The following is a 21,037-nucleotide window of genomic DNA, read 5'->3' on the forward strand; positions in this document are numbered from 1 at the left end:
CGAACTGATGGAAGACTCATCAGATGAGGGAGACCTTGATCACATTTCTGTTGTGCGAGGTTGGGGGGAGAGGACAGAGGAAGGAAGCATGATTGTTACCTCGCCACCAACACAACAGGGACTTGGTGCTCCTGGATGCGCAACACACATGAGTGCCTTCTTGCTGCACTACCTGCAACATGACCCTCGAATTGTGAGAATTAGAAATAATCCTGACTACTGGGTTGCCACACTGTTAGATCCCCGGTACAAAAGTAAATTTGCCGAAATTATTCCTGCCATAGAAAGGGATGCACGAATGCAGGAGTATCAGCAGAGACTGTTGCAGAATCTTACATGTGCTTTTCCACAAAACACCAGTGGTGCACGTAGTGAATCTCACAGTTCCAACTTGCCAACCGTGGGACCGTCAAGTGTTCAGCACTCAAACCGTAACAGAACCACAGTATCTGCTGGTAACATCAATTTTGCGGAATCATTTCACCACTTTTTTAGCCCATCCTTTGCAAGGCCACAGGAGACAAGAAGTCTGACACATAGTCAACGCCTAGAGACGATGGTACAGGAGTATCTCCAAGTAAACATTGAAGCCATGACTGTGTCACTGGACCCTTGCTCTTTTTGGGCTTCCAATCTGGATAAATGGCCGGAGCTAGCCACTTACGCCTTGGAGATCTTGTCATGCCCCGCAGCCAGCGTTCTGTCTGAACGTGTGTTCAGCGCTGCTGGTGGTGTGCTGACAGATAAGCGCATGCGGCTCTCCACTGATAATGTAGACAGACTCACGTTCATAAAGATGAACAAATCATGGATCCGAAACGACTTTTCTACCCCTGTGTCATCCTGGGGAGAGTAAAAGCTTGAGGATTGGTTAAAATCACCCTACCAACCGTTTTAAGCTTTCAAATTACTAATCATGTTTATCTGTATCTTGGCTGGAAAATAATTTGGGCTTTGTAGCAGTGTGCAGCACTGATCCTATTAGGCCATCTATACTAAGCTCCACCAGATTTAAAATTAATAATAATTTTTAGCTGCATCTAGCCAGGAAAATAATTTTGGGGCTCCGAGATGCGCAAGACACATAAGTGCCTTCTTGCTGCACTACCTGCAACATGACCCTCATATTGTCAGAATTCGAAGTAATCATGACTACTGGGTTGCCACACTCTTAGATCCCTCAAACTTTTTGATCAACCTTTTCATTTTAATAAAGACCAAAAAAATGGTCATTTTTGAAATTATAAGCATTAGCAGGTTATTAGAAACTGAAATTAAACAGTTTTCAACTCAAAACTTTATTCTAGGTGATGTTACATTTTCACATAGGACCCCTTGTTCGAAAGGAGCTTCTGAACTCTCTCGTCCATTGAATTTGTCAGGTTTTGGATGGTTTCTGCTTCAATTGTTTTGCATGAGGACAGAATACCCTCCCAGAGGTGTTGCTTAGATGTGAACTGCCTCCCGCCAACATAGACACTCCTTTTGATGATGCTCCAGAGGTTCTGAATGGGGTAGAGGTCAGGGGAGCATGGGGGTCACACCATAAGTTTGTCCCCTTTTATGCCCATATCAGACAGAGATGCAGATGTTTTATGTGCAGCATGAGATGGTGCATTATCATGCAAAAAAATGATCTTGCTGTGAAATACACGGTTCTCCTTCTTGAACCATGGCAGGAAGTGCTGTTTGAGAAAATCCACATACATTATGGAGTTCATCTTTAGCGCCTTCAGGGATCCTAAAGGGGCCGACAATCTCTCTCCCCATGATACCAGCCCAAAACATTACTCCACCTCCTCCTTGTTGGCGCTGTAGCCGTGTTTGCATGGGGTGTCCATCAACCAGCCATCCTCCACTCCATCCATCTGGACCATCGAGCGCTGCACGGCACTCATCCGTGAACAAAACAGTTTTGAAATCAGTCTTCATGTAATGTTTAGCCCACTGGAGCCGTTTCTGCTTGTGTGAAGTGGATAGAGGAGGTCGACAGGATGGCGTATGCACAGCTGCAAACCTCTGAAGGACCCTGCATCTTGTTGTTCGGGGGACGTTGGAGGCACCAGCAGCTTCAAAAACTTGTCTGCTGCTATGACAAGGCTTTTTTGCCGCTGCTCTTTTAACCTGACGTAATTGCCTGTAGGAAAGAGTCCTCAATTTGCCCTTATCAGCACGCACACGTGTGTACTGTGAATCAGCTACATACTTCTTGATTGCCAAGACACTTCATCCTGATCATCGCACAATGTTGATTGTAGTCATGCCTTGACCTAAACACTCCACAATTTGTTGCTTCTCAGCAGCCGACACATCCTTTTTCTTTCCCATTTTGGCAGAAAATGTAGGCTGCTTAATAATGTGAGACAGCCTTCTTAAGTAGTCTTTCCTTTCATTGGACACACCTGCCAAACTAATTAGCACAGGTGTCTGCAATTGCTTACAGTGATATAAAGAGCCCTGACACACATCACCATCAATGAGTTTAACTGACAAACAAACAAATTCTTCCCTTATCACTCCTAAACACTTTTTGCATAATAATTTGGAACACAGTGTACATGTGCTTTTCCACAAAACACCAGTGGTTCACGTAGTGAATCTTACAGTTCTAACTTGCCAACCGTGGTCTGTATGGAGTTGTTCAATAAAGGGCCCAAAATTAAGATAACATAGATGGGAGAGGTCTCTATGAATAGGAATTCCTAAGTATTTGATACCCTGTGAGGGCCAGGCAAAGGGAAAGTTGGACTGGATGGAATCCTATATGGATTTGGGGAGGGAGACATCGAGGGCCTCAGACTTCGCTGCATTGATTTTAAAATTTGACCATGTAACAAAGTGATCTATTTCAGCCATAACAGCATGGATGGATATATGTGATTGAGTGATATATACTAGGACATCATCAGCAAATAGAGAGCACTTGTACTCGGTGCCTCCCACCTCAATCCACCTAATATTGGGGTTATGGCGAATTGATGAGAGCAGGTACTCCGTCACTAGGATGCATAAGAGAGGGGACAGAGGACATCCCTGCCTTGTCCCATTGGTGATTGTGAAAGGTGATGAAAATGTTCTGATGCACCCCCTGGGCCTTGGGACACCCGGAGCCGGACCCTTTTTGGTGGATGCTGGTGGTTGTAGTCTTCGTGGCGGCGACCCGGTTCCATGGCTCAGAGTGGTCAAACCAGTGGCGGAACTATTTATGTGGTTTTGATGTTTAAATGTCCGACTACGCCACCCGTGGATTGCGGTCAGAGTGAACCGCCGCTGCAGGGCAGACCGCTGAGGCTGGTGTTGTGGGTGCAGCAGAGCGTAGCATAACTCCCCACGGGAGGAGTATAGCCTCAGGGCAGTGTATGCGGAGGATGGGGGTGATGGTGCAGGGCAGCAGCAGTAACGACACGGAGTCAGTGATGCAGTCCAGGGCCTTTACTCACAGTTCTTATTATCCAGACCACGTGTGCAGGTAACGGCTGCCCACGTCGTACTGTGCTCACCAGGTGAGGGGCTCAGACAACTCCCAGATAACTTTGGAGCGCTTCACAGGACCCCCTTTGTGTGTCCTTTGTCTGGCCTTTCTTACCAACCCTTCTGTCCGGCTGCCTCGGGCCTCCTCTTGGTAAACTTGGCGCCAGTTTCCCTGACCCTATGTGGTGCCTTCCTAGCGGGTGTAGCGAGGGGCTGCGCCACATAAAATGTCAGAGCCTCCGGTTTCTAGCTGAGGGTCGTTTCCTGCCTCCACTAGTTTCGGGGACCGGTCTCCCCCTTTGGCATGACCCCTCCACGCAGGTGGATTCGGGCGTGCGGTGGCGACTCGCCTGTCCGCACCCCTGGGATCCCTTCATTCCTCGTTCCTGGAGCCTTCTCCGCTCCTCTTCCTTCCTTCTCCCTCTTCCAGGCCTGGGCCTCTGTTACTAGGCCCGCCTCCGGAGCAGAGCTCATGCAGAGCCCCTGCTCCCTGCCACTTCTGCTCAGACTTCTCTGCACTGAACTAAGATGGTGCCCACCTTTTATACTCCCTTCTCAATGCACCCAGGAACTGCTTCCTCCCTGCTCCTGCACTACAGGGTTCCCCTTCCTCAGTGTTCCCTCCCCCCACTCCAGCCAGGGACAGGGACTGTCGTGCCCATCTCAGAGGCATATTGGTCGCCCTGCCCCACGGCAATGTGGTGTAATGCATGCAGGTGTCGGGTCCTGATCCACACTCCATCCTTACCTGAGAGTGAGATATCACACCTCTGGGTGAGGTGCAATACCTCTGTAGCAACCGAGCCCTCAGGGTGCTACAGTTCCATTTATCTTCAGCCTAGGTGACGTATTGTGATACAGTGCCGTGATTTTGGCTATAAAAGGGTCCCCTAGACCCCTACCCCAAGCTTTTTAAGAGAATCATATATGGCGTGCCAGGAGACTCTATGGAATGCTTTCTCAGCATCCAACGAGAGTATCTAATTACAAATTTTTAACTGCATCTAGCCCAGGAAATACTTTGTGCCTAGTAGCAGTGTCTGCTAGTCAGCGGATTATCCCGGCTGTTAAGCAAGCTACACCACCTGTAGTTTGGACACTTAATTTTTTCAAAGGAAATGCTTCGGGACCACGGGATACTCAGTGAAGAGCATCAGGAGGCACCCCAAGGCATAGGGGCTGGGACTGGCAGTAGGATGCCTTGCAGTGGACAGCCGAGCTCGATCCTTATAAAAGCTTTTTAACTGCAGCAGCTTTAGTGGACGCTACTGGAGCTGGAATTACGCGGCTGCTGGCATGAGACTTGCCCTCCAATAGATCCTTGTAAATGGATTTAAAGTGTATTCATTCAAATTAGAGAGACAATTTAAATTAAAAAGCTTAGAGCTGCCTCCACCACAGGGGGGCTCGCTCGACCCACCAGCGGACAGGCACCAGTATTGGGAGAGGGGGGCTGGCCGTCAGGGTTCACCGCGGCTCTGGCACAAACCCGGCGACACGGAGGTGGCACGGGCAGGAGCGGACTGAACGTGTCGGCTTCTCACTTTTTGGATTTTAGAAGGGCATGACTTGCCTATATTTGTGTCTCCCCCTCCTTTTACTCCTCCACCTCTTTTCTTTTCGCATGACTATGTGTACTTGTCACTTTTCCATGTGTTAGTTGTGTCCTCTGAGCAGTTTGTCAGCTTTTGGACACCTTTGAAGGTGTTTTCTATGTGTTTCTATGTGTTTTTGTTTGCCTGCCATTGGTTTTAACGGTGTTCGAAGGTGTTCGACGAACAGTTCGACGAACAGTTCGGCGAACACACGGGTGTTCGACGAACCGAACCGAACTCGAACACTACGGGGGTGGCTCAACACTAATCGGCACCTCTGTGATGTCTTTGTGGGCTGCCGATTGTTGTCATGGCAACCCGAGGTTGTCATGACGACCTCCAGATCTTCCAGCTACAATGGCCTGTTTAGACCATGCATGGTCCGAGAGGCTTCTGTCAGTGCAGTACTGATAGGTATAATGCATTGCAGTGCTGGTGCATTGCAATGCAATATTCCAGTGATCAGAGTAATAGGAGTTAAAGTCCCATAAAGGGGCTAAGTAAAAAGTAAAAAAAATATATAAAAAAATTGTAAAAATATTTTACATTTTTTTGCAAAAAAGGCATTTTTTTAGTGCGTGATAGTAGCCAAATTTTTATTCTCGCGCCCGGACTGACTGGCGTGATCGTGATTAGTGATCCCACTGTACCATGAACCGAGGAGTGCCTGGAGGGGCGTAACTAAGTATCAACCCGATCCGACCAAGTTCGCATGGCGGCTTTGTCGACTCCGTGGACCAAGGAGGAACCGAGCAGAGGGACCAGGTGTGACTCCAGGTCAGACCCCGATCACAGTTGTTGACCCACACTGGGGAATGCAGGAACAGGCAGGTTAGACTGGCATACAGGCAGGTGGGTATTGGCAAGTACGGCTGGTATGCAGACAGGTGGGTACTGGCAAGTATGGCTGGTATACAGACAGGTGGGCACTGGCAAGCACGGCTAGTATGCAGACAGGTGGGCACTGGCAGCACGGCTGGTATGCAGACAGGGAGATACTGGCAAGCATGGCTGGGGTGCAGACAGGGAGGTACTAGTAGGTTGGAGGGCAGGCTGGATAGGGTCCAGTACAGACTGGGAGACAGGTACAGAGCCACAGATGCGGTAGACAAGCAGAGTAAAGCGAAACCGCTGGAGCGGAGGACAAGGCAGAGCAGAGAGGAACTGCTGATGCGGTGAGCAAGCAGAGCGGAGTGAAAACCGCAGGTGCGGTGGGCAAGGCAGAGCAGAGCGGAATCGCCGAAGCGGTGGACAAGGCAGAGCAGAGAGAAACCGCAGGTGCGGTGGACAATGCAGAGCAGAGCGGAACCACCGGAGCGGTGGGCAAGGCAGAGCAGAGAGAAGCCGCCGGGGCAGTGGGCAAGGCAGAGCAGAGAGAAGCCGCTGAAGCGGTGGGCAAGTCAGAGCAGAGAGAAACCACTGGTGCAGTGAGCAAGGCAGAGCAGAGAGAAGCCACCGGAGCGGTGGGCAAGTCAGAGCAGAGAGAAGCCGCCGGAGCAGTGGGTAAGGCAGAGCAGAGGGAATCCGCCGGAGCGGTGGGCAAGTCAGAGCAGAGAGAAACCGCCGAAGCGGTGGGCAAGACAGAGCGGAGCGAAACCTCAGGTGCGGTGGACAAGGCAGAGAGGGCAGGGCTCTGTTCACATGGAACAGACTGGAAATTACAGGAAGATGGCTAGAACACAGGAGGAAGATACGGAGGAAGGGAAAAGGGACAAGCAGAACCAGATACACACAAGGTACTTCCTAAGAAATAGCGAGTGGACACTAAACTCACAAACAGAAGTACAGAGACAACGAGTTGGAGTTAGGTGCAGGTTCAGATACTGCAGGAAAAGGGAAGGTACGGACATAGAGACAAACAGGTAACAGGCTAGGATACAGTTCAGACAGGAACTGCTACTGCAATGAGATGCAAGAATGAGCCTGGGTATACAGCCCCCAGAGTGGCGGAAACAGACTAGAAGTCACAGGTAACAGGCCTGGGTATACAGCCCCCAGAGTGGCGGAAACAGACTAGAAGTCAGAGATAACAGGTCTGGGTATGCAGCCCCCAGAGTGGCGAAAACAGACTAGAAACAGGACAGGACCTGGCAATTCAGTAGCAAAGACTAACTGAGTAAAGGTGTGGCTCAGGCACCTCCTTCTGGGTGGAGGGAGTTTAAATATCCAGTGACTCACAGCAATAGGCTGGAGAAGCATTAGGGGTGCGCCCACAGCAGCTATAAGAATCAGGAACTAACCGGGCCGCCGCCCTAAGCAGTCAGTCAAGAGACATGCACACAGCATGAACTGGAGCAAGGTTTGTAGGCTGGACTGACAGGTAAGATTGTGGTCTTGCATAGTGGGAGGTGGTGCACTATGCAAGCACGCCGCCAGGGATGTTACACAAATATGAAAAAAGATATCAATCTGATATTGCTGTAATTGCACTGACCCAAAGAATGAAATTGTCTAATCACTTATAGCGCACGAGGAACAGTGTACAAAAAATAAATAAAAGCAATTCTTGACCTGCTGTTGATTTGTTCATTTTGCCACCCAAAGATCACAGTAAGGCTTGGTAACTATTGATATGTGTTGCGTATCTATTCATGTCTTTGAAATCTGTATCAGTTGAAATAGCTTTAACTTCGTTGTGAAAATTTTCAAAGTCAAGAAACACAATTTTGGACTGTAAGACTGTAAGTCCACCTGGGTAGTGAGAAAAATCAGGTTATCAAGAGAAGTTTTTTGTATCTGGCAGTATAGAAATTGCAATGAGAGTATGATTATTCCATGGACAATTAAAAAATTAAAAAAAGCAAGTCGCCTATAAATCGTCTGTAAAATAAAATGTGATTTTTTGCCGGCTTTGACTGTGTGATAAATTGAGGCTAGAAATGCCCCATGACTAAATTAGAATAACAAAGGACCAAGTGAGTCTTCATCGCAATGCCCCACTTTTGACAAAAAAAAATTAAATGAAAAAACATTATGTAGTAATATGAAATTAATAGCATTCAATAGAAATGTAATTTGAGATTCAGGTAATATATTGTTGCGAGAGATGAGCGCATGTTTTGAAATTTGAATTCCCTGACTTCACTTAGTTCTCCCCAGAAATTTGATTTGCGGTTAATAAATTGTCGCAAATCTCAATACTGGAAAGTTTGCAATTGCTTGTAAGATGCATGTTGGGGAGAGAAGAGAGAGAAAGAAAACCCTGATGATGATAACTGCTTACACTTTACAGGTGAGAGAGAGAGGAATCCGCTGATCAAAATAGATTACACTCTACAGGACAAACAGAAAGAGAGAGAGAGGACCCTCCTGACCATAAGAGCTTACACTCTCCAGGCGAGAGTGATATGAATAAAGAGATAGAAGGAGTGGAATCTGCTGACAATAAGAGCTTACACTTTATAGGTGTAACAAAGAGAGAGATAGAGAGAAAGAGGACCCCACTGACCATAAAAACTTGTACTCTCCAGGCGAGTGAGAGAAGACCCTGCTGACCAGAAGGGTTTACACTCTAGGGAAGAGAGACTTACCCACAGACTCTGGAGATGGAAAATGACTGCCATGCAAACTGTGCTCCACTGGGAACTGCTGATCTGTGATGGCCCAGGTACTGACCACCACTGTGCAAGGTATGATAATCCATAAGATGTCATAGCTGCAAAAGTGTGCACAATGGGGCCAGGTAAGTTTATTTTTTTGAAAATTGTGAATCGATCTCAAAATGTTCGAATTCGCATGATACTGCAAATTTCAGGAAATTCGACCTTAACTCAATCCTTTGCTGATTGATCAATCTGCTCATCTCTAATTATTGCTGTCAAGTCTTATTGAATATTTGAATATAAAGCATTAACATCCAAAGTTAAAAAGTATCAAAATGTGGGAACAGGAATGAGATTTAATTTGTTTATCAAATGAGATGAGTCAAGTGAATATGAAGGTAGTTTCAATGCTAATGGCAGTAAAAATAAATCAATATAATGAGATAAGTTGCTAGTAATTGATACTGAAAATAATGAGACTGGAAATATTGATCAAACTTTTATGAATTTTTGACAAAAAATAAAATATTGTTAAATGTTACTGTTTCATAATTAGAAAATATTTTTATTTTTTTTCTAAAAGATCTAATTGTATATCACTTCTGATTAATTGATTATTTTCTATTAAATAATCTTAAGACGCATCAAAGTTCAAGGTTTGGTAATATTCGCTATTATTTCAAATATGAAAAACGTCACTTTGATCATTGCTCTTCAATGTGTTTATGGTATTGTGTTCTTCTCCAGATAATTTATTACATTCAGGGAAAAGTTTCTAATAAGAATCGTAATGTCTTTTTGAGACATACAATAAAATGTTTTTCAAGAAAAGTACCTTATGATGTAAAGGATACAAGAAGGATTTGGCTCACATCTACATGATGTGGTGTTGAAGTAGGGTGATAGGGTTATACTGATATCTTCAAAATTTGATCAATGTTTTTGATTTTCTTTATCCCAATAATGACAGTTCATGACTACTATGTCAGTACACTTGGCGTTATATGTGGCTTTTTAATCCATTAGACCTTTGAAATATTATTACTTTTTGCAATTTCCCTCAAGGACAGCACTACACAGATTGCTACTTCCTTATGTACTGCATCTTTAACTTTACAAAATGGAACAGAGTCTGATCCAGCAGGTGAAGGAGCAGCCTGAGGTCAGGCGTTTTATCATTGTGCCTCAGATTTTCACAACCTCAGCTAGTGAGCAAAATATCATCTCACATCACCTCAACCTTATTTTGCAATTTTAAACTATGAAACATTTTTTTTAATCTGTTTACAGTAAGGTGATAGGATATTTCGGTATTTGACAATTTCTTAAGGGCCAATGTGCAAGGGTTCCTCTAGGGTCTTTCTGAAGAAGATCCAGAATGTAGGACACAAGAATCTTGAGCTTTTTCTCTTGACCTTTCTTTAAAAAACAAGTCCACCCAGGTAGTGGGAAAAATCAGATCATCAAGAGAAGAAGGAAAATCTCCACTATCATTTTGTCTTTTATCTGTCTAGAGAGACTGGCAAAGAAATTAAAAGCAGGGCATCATTATTCCAGATCAACACTGACAGCAAGGAATTGACCTGAATGGAATAACGTCCCACAGAGTTTGTCCCTTATCTAAGCCAGAGTTTAGTGTTAGTGGCATAATAGACCTGACCTGGCTCATTAAACAATATACAGAAGGCAGATTTTAAGAAAGATACGGAATGCATCATAGTATCATTATGCTCCCATAAAGGTGCAACCCAAGCCAAGGCATCTCAGAACAACAACATAAAAAAAATGCAACTTTAGATTGGTCGGAAAAAAATGTTAGGGAAAAAGTTCACAGTGTACCATTCATTAGTTCACAAAGCCCAAGAAGATCTTGTGGTGGCCATCAAAATGGGAAAAAATAGGCAGCTACTGTGATGTTTTCTAAGAAGAATGTTCCAGATGCATGAGTGTTTCTGGCAGGAGTTGGGGAGTGGAAAGTGTAATAGCACGAGTTTGAGGCAATGCATTAACACAAGTGATCACGTACAGTCTGGAAGATCTCCCATTGGCTTACTATTAGTTGCACAACAAGTCCAGATACATCCTCTGTATCTAGCAGCTATGGTGATGATGCCCATTCGACCTTTGCAATCTTTGGCTTAGGTATTCTATTATTGGCTCACCTAGTTAGGTGGATTCTCGAAGACATAGGTCTTGGTGAGCAGAGAGGACAGAGGCGATGGTGTAGTGGAGTAGGACTTGACAGACGACTTGTGGATCAGGACAACAGTGTATACAGAATGTCAAACAAATAAGCAGAGCGAGTAGCACAAATGAAGCAGAACCATGTGTGCAGATACACATGGAATAGTGACTGAATAGTAAACTGTTATCTTCTGGTGGGTAAGCAGTTAGTCACAGGAATGCAGTCTGGTGTCTTCCAACAGAGCAATGGTTAGTAGTAGTGATGTAAAAGAGAAGTATATACAAACTGGAGACAAATTTGTAGAGATGCGTTACCTTGATTACAGAGGCTAGGTTGAAAAAGACAAAGAACAGTTGCGAGGGGTTGGTAACATGCAGAGAGGTTGGCAGGGACAACATCTAGTAAGTTGGACTAAGCTTGTAAATAATGCTTGTTGTAGCATGGAAGTCAGGGGTATAAGAGGAGACAACAGCAACCTGGCTGTTAGCTTAGCCAAATGAAGGAGACATAAACTCCTGACCAACTTGAGGAAACTGTGATCAATGCTACTTAGTACTAAAGCACCTGACATCTGCCAGAAATAGCCTTCAAAGGCCTAGGGTGATGATATCGGAGCTGTTTGCCTGGCTACCTGAGAAACCTGGTGTGGACTATTACAAAGGGATGTGATCAAGGGAGCCAAGCTCAGGACAAGTGAGTAACACTGGCATGCGAGATGACTGACATTTTGATGACAGGTTTCCCCCTTCCTCAAAGTCTTGTGTCAAATATTGTATCACTCTCTGCAAGCCATATTTATTTAATATATGTGTTTTTGCTTACTTTTGAGCCCTCCTGTACACTGACTTTTCCATGTGCTCTTTTTTCCTTTCTACCATGCCCTCTCCAAATGTATTACAAGGATGGTTGTAGGAGAATTTCCTGGCTCTATGTGTCATTTCCTGGCAGAATGAACATTATTCTTGGGAAATTGGGATTTTGTCCCTTGATGATATTGAGATGATGCAAGAAGCATAAAAGGAGGTTTTCTCGGATGAAACAACCCTTTTAATGCTGGTAATTAAAGGTAGTCTCGGCAGTTCTATTACTAACTAATGATATGACTCTACACTGTTCAAAGTACTGTTAAAACATTTTCTTAGTCATTTTATTACATTAATACAGCTGAATTTTATTTGTCAATTTTCTAGGCTAATTTTTTGTATCTTGACTATGCTGCAATAGCTGTTTGGGTCAATACTTGGGTTAAAAAATGTTTCTATCACAATGTATCTGTAAAAATTTGATGTAGTAAGGATGATTTATGTATGGGATCTAATTTTTCTTGTGCACCCTTTATCTTGAATAGATCAGTCTCATCCGAAATTTATTAGAGAATAGTGCATGCTGCGATTTTTTTCACATGGACATTTGGACTGTGTGAAAAACTGTTATCTGTACAGCCCTATTCAATAACATTGCCCAGTATGCTGTCAGTGTGCTATCCGATTTTAACTTGAATAGCTCATGTCCTTATGATACACTAGTCTGAATCAACCCTTAAGGTTTGCTCAGATATGAGCTTTTCGTATACAAGCTCGATCGTTATTTTCTAGTAATAGAACTTGTACCTATTACAGTCTACGGAAATGTCGATACGTCCAAGTCATGGATTAAGCTCACCAATGCAAGTCCATGAGACCGTGAAAACAGCATGGACAGCACTTGAATGTCATCATTGACTGTGTGATAGGAGAAGCTGGAAAAACCTCCATTTTGCATACAAAAAACTGATGAAACTGAGTGAAAAAATGGCATACTGACCTAACACTGATGAAAATCTGATCAAAAACCTGGGTGAAAATCATTTAGCTTTCTGCATGCGAGAAAAATCACTAAAATCCGAATAAGCCCTTTAGCTCATTACTAAAAATGCTGATCATTGAGATCCTCAACTTGGACTAAAATGTAAAAAAGTGAATAAAATGTAACGAGAAATAAAACGTTTACATCACTCATCCTTTTTACATCTGTACTTGGTGTTCCCTAATAAACTATTTGCTGCAAATGCGGTGCATACACATAGGTGGCCATTTATAATAGCTAACATTCGGAAAAATAGAGCTTTAACATCAGTTTTTATATGTCTGCTAGTTTTCAGTCTGTTAGCATGATCCCAAAAATGCAGACTTGCACTTCACAGAGAAATAATACAAATTGATGTACTCCAAAGTATTGTATTCCAAAGGGGTAAAATGTTCCCCGTTATAGTAAAATGAAAACCATCCCATTTGTGTGCAAATTTTTGTATTTTACAATTTCTGAAATATTTATTCTGTTTTGGTTCTAATCCTATAGAATAATAAATATGGCAGAGATGGTCAAATTTCGGTGGGAATGTGGTCCAACTTTAGCAGATCATCTATTAAGTAGCAATTTAAAGTAGATCATCTAGACTTTGTTTTCTCAAGGGATGATCTGTCACAATTAGATGCATACTAACACCAGTGTAATGGTGGATTGAAAGAATTAACTCATCTCAGATTAGGACAGAAACCATGCTGTCTTCTACCCATTAGGCTAAACAGAAGGGAGATGTCAAAATATTTGTTAAGTTAACTCCTTTTCTCAGCATGCACTATATTTCGCAGTGGATTTCTTACTGTCCCAGACAGTGGAACTCTTTACACTCATCTACAACAACATCATCAGGTGTCACGTAATTAGCTCCAGACGCGACAAGACAGGGCAATTATAAGGGGGCTTCACTCACTAATGACGGGTCTTTACAACAATCCACATTCATGAAAATGTTGAGACAGACCGAACTAAAGAATGCACTGGCATATCTATTTATTTTACTCGCTTATATAGCTCCATTAATTTTACAGCACTTTACATACATTATCGTCGCTGTCCCCATCGGGGCTCACAATCTATATTCCCTATCAGTATGTATTTGGAGTGTGGGAGGAAACTGGAGAATCTGGAGGAAACCCAGGCGAACACAGGGAGAACATACAAACTCCTTGTAGGTGTTGTGCTTGGTGGGATTTAATCCCAGGACACCAGTGCTGCAAAGCAATAGTGCTAACCACTGCGCCACCATGCTGCCCTATCAGACAATAGTTACAGTAACAGTCTTCATGAACTATGGTGCTTGGACATTTAGGCAAAAAATATGATAATTCATTGAAATGCACAATGATGAGACCAGTCAATGCAATGGTGTATTTTTTATTGAAAGATTAAAGCTACCTTCAGTTATGATCTTCCACATGATGTGACATGGGATGTGATGAGACACCGCTACAGGCTAGGTGGCATAGATGTGCTTTTAATTAATAAGACCCACAATTCTCTGGGCATCCTATGTTTTAGCAACTGTATTACCCAGCATGCACCAGTATCTTATTGTATGTTAAAGCGGGCAGTAGGCACATAATTGGAGGCACACTTTAATAAACTAGCTTTAATGTAAGTGTTCCATCTAAAGTCACTTAAAATGTTGTCATAAACATATATAGTCACTATTTAACCTTGAAAATTATGTCTCATATTTAGGGCTTATTCATTTGACTGCATTTTTTGGTTGAGTGTGATCCAACAAAACATTGGATTGCACTTGGACCAAGGTTATTCTATGGGGCCATGCACATGACCAATTTTTTCCTCAGACTAAACCAGTCTGAGGAAAAAATCGCATCATGTCCGAGTTTGATCCGGTTATCAGATCACACTCGACCATGCAAGTCGATGAGTCAGTGGTAAACATTGGACTGCACTCAGATGACATCTGAGTGCATTCTGATTTTCATGGACTGACAACAATGAAGAAGACGGAGAATTTATTTTTCTATCTTCTCATTCAAGAATCGGATCACACTATACTGACACTCTGATCAAGCTCTGATCAGAATATGATCAGAGTGTAATTAGCATAATTGGCCCGATTCTCTTGGATGAGAAAATATACGTTGGTGTGACCTTAGAATAGGACATCAATATGAAATCAGTTCGAATCCATCTCCTGGTAACCAAGCAATCAGTTGTTCAAAGGGGCCATGTCTGCTTCATTGTTTACCAGATACAATGCCATACAAGTAGTGGTAGCTGTCCTCACTATTGCAGTTCAGTCCCATTCAAGTGAATAGGGTTAAGCTACAGTACCAGGCACAGCTGTTACCAAATGTTAAGTACTGATGAGTAGGATAGGATGCTTTCCATCCCACTGTAGACCCTTTTAGTCAGCTGATCGGTTGTGGTGCTGTCTGACCCTCAATGATCTCAAATTGATGTCTTATCACAATGATAAGCTGTTATCATCAAACTACCAGAAAAAAAACTTTTAAGCATTGATGCTTTCCACACCACTGCAGTCCCTTTTAGTCAGTTGATTGACTGTGGTGTTGTCTGACCCCCAATGATTTGAAATTTGTGGCTTATCCCAAGGATAAACCTTCAATATCAAACTGTCACGGGTGTGTCGCCACGAAGATCGTCACGATTACACAGCCTGACTTCTCGCAGCTGACTTTTTGGTGCTTTGTGTTTTCGGCAGTGAGGGAGTTAATTCTCTCTCTCTCTGTGCTAGACGAGGTCCAGCCTCGCCCAGCTGCAATCAATGCTGCTGTAGTGAGTCTCCTTCAAATGCCTGCTGGTCTGTTTGGGAAGTGTCGGTGAAAGCATTTCATACAGACTTACAGAGCGGATCATGGTATTTGGAGTTTCTGAGATAAGTGTATTTGGAGTGTATTTTCCCTTCCTCGCTTTATCATTTATCTCCTTTCCCGTTCGTGTTCCCTCTGTTGTAGTTGTGTAGTTTTTGTATGCAAGGTGGTTTTGGTTTTTCCCTTGTACTGTCTCGTTCGTCTAAGTACTGTGTGTGGGCATATTATTACTTGTCCTCTTTTGTTGTGATCGGGGTCCTTCTCAGGACTAGATTACTTAGGTGCAGGGATCCTCAGGAGGTAGGGGTTACGCTGGCGGCCTGGACCTCTGTACCTTTAACAGTACCTCCAGGTTGAGGGATTAGTCAGGGCCCCAGCTTAGGGTCAGCTTAGGCCCCCTACCTCCAGTATACAGAGACAGCGTGACACAAACTACCAGAAAAAAATTTTAAGCATTGATTTACAGTATAAATTAATATAATGATATTAATGAACATAAAACTAACCTTAGACTCCAGCGCTGTCTGTTGCCAATCAGTGGTCTTTAACTAGTCTGGCAGGAGCGGAGAGTGCCTGGAACTTGCTATGTAAGTAGTAACCAACAACTGGTGTATATTCATTACACAAATGTACAGGGAAATGCTTACCCTAGCAACAAGCGTACACATGTATAACAAAAACATAAAATACTAAATTTAAATGGAATAAAAGGGTTACAGTGCTGCTCACAATTATTAGCACCCCTTCATTTTTTTCATAGACTGTACAATATCTTCAGAAGTAAATGGAAATGTACCAAAGTTATATCCTCAGGATTTTTAAATTAGTGGTCGAAAGTAATACAATAAGACATTGTTTTTCAACTTCCATGTTGCAATTTCAAAGAAAAAACAGAATAAACAGCATGTGCAGCAATAAAGGCACCCCTGATTAATACTCGGTTGCACACCCTTTGGTATTGCTGACAGCCTCCAAACATTTCTTGGAGCCATCTATAAGCTTCTTGCACTTCTCAGCTGGAATTTTCTCACACTCTTCCTTTGCAGTTTGTTCAAGCTCTTGAATGTTTGCAGGGTTCTTTTTCCCAATGGCAGATTTCACCTCACCCCAAAGATTTTCAATGGGATTGAGGTCAGAACTCATTGCTGGTCATTTTAAAGCAGTCTATTTTTGCTTTTTCAACCATTCCTGTGTATTTTTGGATGTGTGCTTTGTGTCATTGTCTGACTGTTGAACCCATAATCTTCAGCTCAAAACAAGTTTTCTTACACTGAGTAGGACATTTCACTCCAAAATCTCTTGATAATTCTCTGATTTCATGATTCATGTGATACGATCAAGGCCTCCAGTACAAGACGCAGCAAAGCAACCCCACGGCATTATGGATCCTCCACCATTCTTAACTGTTGGTAAGGTGTTCTTTTCCTTATAAGCTCCATTGCGCCGTCTGTAAACAAACTGTTGCTTTGCATTGCCAAAAAGCTCTATTTGTCTATCTGTCCACAGAACATTTTCCCAGAAGGATTGTGGTTTGTCAAGGTACTCTTTGGCAAAGATCAGTCATTTCTTTTTATGTCTTTTCTTTAGCAATGTTTTTTTCCTTGGCCTTTGCCCATAAAACGCTGCTTGGTTTAGTGTGCGGCATATGGTACTTGTTGAAACCATGACCCCAAACTGTTCCAGGTTGGCCTTCAGGTCTTTGGATGTTTGACGTGGTGTTTTTTCCACCATTCGCAACAATCTTCGAAGACATCTCTTATCAATTTTACCTCTTTCCCTCACCTCAAGGGAGGTTCTTGACGGTTCCATGCTTGGCAAACTTCTTAATAACATTGTGCACTGTTGAAACTGGGATACCAATGTCTTTGGAGATGGCCTAATACCCTTTGGAAGTCTTGTGTTTGCTAATAATAGCAATTCCGATGTCCTCAGACAGCTCCTTTGTCTTCACCATTGTGACAAAGGAACAGAGTCTACTTTGTGGCTTTTTAAAACACTGAAGTCATCATTCATTGGTTAATTCATGTCACGGGGGCACTGACAATTAATCACAGGTGACTCTCTTTTATGATTTATGACAGGCAAGTCAAAATGTGTTTTCATACTAAATTAATGTAAAGGGTGCCACTACCAGTGCCAGAGCAAGCTTTAGGTTTTTCTATTTTTCCCTCCCACTGTTTTTTGTTTTAAATTATTGTTTATCTTTTGCCCTTTTGTATTTAACACGAGTGCTCTATACAAAAACTGTTTCACTTGATTCATTTTTTTCAGGAGGTATTCCACATTAGTACTTAAACTTCATGGGTGCCAATAACGATGAGCAGGACTGTAATTCTGCATGGCCGGTATGGAAGGATAAGAGGAGAAAAATTTCCACAAATGTGATTTTAATAGTCAATGCGTTTTAAAGTTTCAAAATTTTTCATAAGGACCAAACCTGTGTTTTTGTCCTTATGAAGGAGTTTGAAACTTCAAAACGCATTGACTATTAAAACTGCATTCTTGGCCATTTTTCTCCTCTTATCCTTCCATACCGGCAGAGCAGAATTAACACTTTTATTCCATTTAAATTTTCTCCAAGCCGTGGGTCTGCAGCAGCCTTGACCCTTTTAGTGGTTATGCGTACACAACCATACCAGGTGAGTACCATTACCTTTGATCTCCTTTTTGTACTCAAACCCTATTGCGCTTTTTGTTATTCCATTTTCTTCAAACATACAATACAGGCACACATATCATACCTGGCTATATTTAAGGTGTTACATGAGGCTCCAAGATGCTAAGTGGTGTGAGATAAGTGATGCTCAAAATGTATGTGAACATATGCCTGCCATTTTTATTGCCCCAAACATTGCTAACCTACATATCTCCAATAATAAGTAGTGCCTTCATCACACTTCAAAATGAATAAGTGCCCTAGAGCAGATGTAGTAATAAGCAGACTTATGAGATCAAACCTCAGAATAAATACAGATCTCAGATACTTAAATAAAAGCAGACACCAAACTAGAATCTCTAATCAAATATGGACTCTTAATAAATGCAAACCCTAAAATAAATACAGACTTCGGTCCTGACCCCCTAAGTAGATATAGGCCTCAGACCAGACCTCTTAAACAAATACAGAGTCTTAAATAAATATGGACCCCAGATTAAATACAAACCTCAGACCTGACTAGCTAAATAAATACAGACCTAAGCACAAATACATAACTTTGACCAAATCCCAAAAATAAACGCCTTATACACACGCACCCTAATACTGGATGTAGGACAACCTAATCAGATGACAGAGCTGTTACTAAAAAAATCTCTATAAAAAGAACAACATGAATATTACCGCCAGCCCTACAGAACATACAAGATATTACAGCACAGTAAAGTACAGTACCCCAACCTGCACAAACTCCTTATTCTGCTGATACCCCAATGATGATCAGCTGCTTCCATATGTGTCACTATTACTGAACCTGCTGAACGGTACTGCCCTCTAATTTTCCTCTTACTGGAGCCCGAGATTCCCCTTTCATTGCACTCATAAAGTATGATGTCAACATAAGTGCCCAAAAAACACTAAGATACCCCTACAGTGAATGCCCTACACATGCACAGTATGTACACTACCCCTCAACTGCCCCGGAAAAGTTTGGTGACCCCAACACAGCATGATCCCCCAACTGTAACCCCCACACAGCCCTCCATGTAGTATAATGGTCTTGCATACAACATAATGGTCCCACACCTCTCCACACTGTATAACGGCCCCCACACAGCCCTTCACACAGTATAATGGACCTCACACAAACGTTCACGCTGTATAAATGCTAGCATACAGTTTAAAGGCTCCCACATAGCCCTCCAAATATTATAATAGCCACCACATAGTCCTCTATACAGCATAATGCACCCCATAGTCCGTACAGCATAATGCTCTACATAGCCCGTACAGTACAATGCACCCCATAGTCCATACAGAATAATGCATCCCATAGTCTATACAGTATAATACACCCCATAGCCCATACAGTACAATGCACCCCATAGTCATAGAAACATAGAACGGTAGAGTTGAAAGGGACCTCCAGGGTCATTTGGTCCAACCCCCCACTCAGGATTCACTAAATCATCTAAGATAGATGAGAATAAAACTGATCCCTCTACAGTGTGACAACCCTTTAGACATTTGTAGACATCTATTAAGTCTCCTCTCAGTCTTCTCTTTTGCAAGCTAAACATTCCCAAATCCTCTAACCGTTCCTCATAGGATGTTCTTTACAGACCAGTCACTATTCTGGTCACTCTTCTCTGAACTTGCTCCAGTTTCTTCATGTCTTTTTTAAAATGTGATGCCCAGAACTGGACACATTATTGCAGATGAGGTCTGACCAAAGAGGAGTAGAGGGTGATAATTAATTCACATGATCTAGACTCTGTATTTCTCATAATACATTCCAGAACTGTGTTTGCCTTTTTTGCTGCTGCATCACACTGTTGACTTATGTTCAGTCTGTGATCTATTAGTATACCCAAATCTTTTTCACACGTGCTGTTGCTTAGCCCTATTCCTCCAATTCTGTATATGCTTTTTTCATTTTTCTTGCCCAGATGTAGGACTTTGCATTTCCCCCTATTAAAAACCATTCTGTTAGTTGCTGTCCACAGTTCCAGTGTGTTTAGATCTTTTTTGAATCCTCTCTCTCTTCTCTAGTATTAGCTATCCCTCTTAGCTGTGTGTCATCAGCAAATTTAGTCAGTTTACTCTCAATTCCTTGATCTAAATCAGTGATAAAGATGTTGAACAACACAGGGCCCAGGAGAGTGCCTTGGGGTACCCCAATTGAGACATTCTTCCAACTAGATGTGCAACCATTTATGACCACTCTTTGGGTCCGATCACTAAGCCTGTTATGAATCCACCTAACAGTTACCTTGTCCATTCCATAGTAGTCGTTTTATCAATAAGGATGGTATGAGATACTTTGTCAAATGCTTTGCTGAAGTCAAGATATACTATTTCTACTGCATTTCCGTGATCCACCCAGTCAGTGACTCTGTCATTAGTCCATACAGTATAATGAATCCCATAGTCCATGCAGTATAATGCACTCCATAGCCCATACAGTATAATACACCTCATAGCACATACAGTATAATGTACCCCATAGTCCATTCAGTATAATGCACCCCATAGCCCAAACATTATAATGCACCCCATAGTCTATACAGTATAATGCATCCCATAGTCCATTCAGTATAATGCACCCCATAGCCCATACAGTATAATGCACCTCATAGCCCATACATTATAATGCCCCCTTGTCCATACAGTATAATGCCCCCCTAGTCCTAGTAGAATTCACCCATAGCCCATACAGTATAATGTATCCCATAGTCCTCAAAACAGTTTAAAGGCCACCACAATGTTCTAAAAAAAAAAAAATACAATACTCACCTCTCCTTTTCGTTCCCCATTGCTCCGGTATCAGCAGCTTGTATTCTGAAGAGTCGCACATCTCAATGTAGAGGGCGCCATGTATTGACTTCAGATGCTGAGGAAGAATGATAGGTTAGGAAGCATCAGCTGATGCTCCCTCT

This window comes from Phyllobates terribilis, unplaced genomic scaffold (genome assembly GCF_046119375.1).
Source record: "Phyllobates terribilis strain yellow unplaced genomic scaffold, ASM4611937v1 Scaffold_11__3_contigs__length_659146591, whole genome shotgun sequence".
NCBI lineage: Eukaryota > Metazoa > Chordata > Amphibia > Anura > Dendrobatidae > Phyllobates > Phyllobates terribilis.